The sequence below is a fragment of the Arachis ipaensis genome, chromosome B7 (assembly GCF_059453495.1).
Source record: "Arachis ipaensis isolate K30076 ecotype BB chromosome B7, ASM5945349v1, whole genome shotgun sequence".
Taxonomy (NCBI): Eukaryota; Viridiplantae; Streptophyta; class Magnoliopsida; order Fabales; family Fabaceae; genus Arachis; species Arachis ipaensis.
This window is the reverse complement of record NC_142442.1, coordinates 55,462,501-55,465,000: the sequence shown is the minus strand read 5'-3', so window position 1 is coordinate 55,465,000 and position 2,500 is coordinate 55,462,501.

Below are 2,500 nucleotides of genomic sequence, written 5' to 3'. Positions count from 1 at the left end.
ACGTGCATCTTGCTGGCATTGCGCCCAGCAAGCCTTTGGGCAACTCGAGTTTCAGCATCACGACTCCCCTCCCCCCTATAATAGGCTGCCGAGCCATTACCAAAGTGCCACGGGTAGACGTCCTTTTCCGTGAGGAGACATACTAAAGGAAAGTGCTCTAGAGGTCGAATTTTGACGCCGTTTTTTGCAACAACCTCTAGAAAAATAAGAACTTTCCATCCTCCAAATTTGGTGAATTTACACCGTGCCGATTTTTTTTGACGATTTTTTTACCGCCCGGAATGCCGGAAATTCAAAAAAAATGAAAAACGGAGCAAACCTGCGATTTTTGACCTGGATTTTTTTGTGCAGCCTTCACATAATATTACCAAGGTTCCCTCAAAATTTCACGAAAAATGCACGAGCCAATTCTGAGATATGAAAATTTGGCTCCTCCGTTGCAACGCTCCGAGCCATCGTTGCAACGGCGGGTGCCTCCGTGGGGGGCGGGGGAGCCCGGCGGCACACCACAACCACAACGTGCTTGCTAGTGTGCCTAGGGGATGGCAAGGCAACGTGCATCTTGCTGGCATTGCGCCCAGCAAGCCTTTGGGCAACTCGAGTTTCAGCATCACGACACCCCTCCCCCCTATAATAGGCTGCCGAGCCATTACCAAAGTGCCACGGGTAGACGTCCTTTTCCGTGAGGAGACATACTAAAGGAAAGTGCTCTAGAGGTCGAATTTTGACGCCGTTTTTTGCAACAACCTCTAGAAAAATAAGATCTTTCCATCCTCCAAATTTGGTGAATTTACACCGTGCCGATTTTTTTTGACGATTTTTTTACCGCCCGGAATGCCGGAAATTCAAAAAAAATGAAAAACGGAGCAAACCTGCGATTTTTGACCTGGATTTTTTTGTGCAGCCTTCACATAATATTACCAAGGTTCCCTCAAAATTTCACGAAAAATGCACGAGCCAATTCTGAGATATGAAAATTTGGCTCCTCCGTTGCAACGCTCCGAGCCATCGTTGCAACGGCGGGTGCCTCCGTGGGGGGCGGGGGAGCCCGGCGGCACACCACAACCACAACGTGCTTGCTAGTGTGCCTAGGGGATGGCAAGGCAACGTGCATCTTGCTGGCATTGCGCCCAGCAAGCCTTTGGGCAACTCGAGTTTCAGCATCACGACACCCCTCCCCCCTATAATAGGCTGCCGAGCCATTACCAAAGTGCCACGGGTAGACGTCCTTTTCCGTGAGGAGACATACTAAAGGAAAGTGCTCTAGAGGTCGAATTTTGACGCCGTTTTTTGCAACAACTTCTAGAAAAATAAGATCTTTCCATCCCCCAAATTTGGTGAATTTACACCGTGCCGATTTTTTTTGCCGATTTTTTTACCGCCCGGAAAGCCGGAAATTCAAAAAAAATGAAAAACGGAGCAAACGTGGGATTTTTGACCTGGATTTTTTTGTGCAGCCTTCACATAATATTACCAAGGTTCCCTCAAAATTTTAGAAAAAATGCACGAGCCAATTATGAGATATGAAAATTTGGCTCCTCCGTTGCAACGCTCCGAGCCATCGTTGCAACGGCGGGTGCCTCCGTTGCAACGAAACCAGCCAACGATGCACCTAACCCAGCATCCGTTGCAACGCACCTTGCCTCCGTTGCAACGCGCCCAGCCAACGTTGCACCGTCCCCTGCCTCCGTTGCAACGCGCCCAGCCAACGTTGCAACGCGCCCTGCCTCCGTTGCAACGCTCCCAGCCAACGTTGCAACGCGCCCTGCCTCCGTTGCAACGTCACCAGCATCCGTTGCAACGCGCCCTGCCTCTGTTGCAACGCGCACGGCCAACGTTGCACCGACCCTAGCATCCGTTGCACTGCCCCCAGCCAACGTTGCAACGCGCCCAGCCAACGTTGCAACGCGCCCTGCCTCCGTTGCAACGTCACCAGCAACCGTGGCAACGCGACCTGCCTCCGTTGCGACGCCCCCAGCCAACGTTGCAACGCGCCCTGCCTCCGTTGCAACGTCACCAGCATCCGTTGCAACGCTCCCAGCCAACGTTGCAACGCGCCCTGCCTCCGTTGCAACGTCACCAGCAACCGTGGCAACGCGACCTGCCTCCGTTGCAACGCCCCCAGCCAACGTTGCAACGCGCCCTGCCTCCGTTGCAACGTCACCAGCATCCGTTGCAACGCGCCCTGCCTCCGTTGCAACGTCACCAGCCAACGTTGCAACGCGCTCGGCATCCGTTGCAACGCCCCCAGCCAACGTTGCAATGCCCCCAGCTTCCGTTGCAACGATCCCAGCATCCGTTGCAAAGCGACCTGCCTCCGTTGCAACGTCACCGGCCAACGTTGCAACGCACCCTGCCTCCGTTGCAACGCCCCCAGCCAACGTTGCAACGCCCCCAGCCAACGTTGCGACGCGCCCTGCCTCCGTTGCAACGTCCCCAGCATCCGTTGCAACGCCCCCAGCCAACGTCGCAACGCGACCTGCCTCCGCTGCAACGCCCC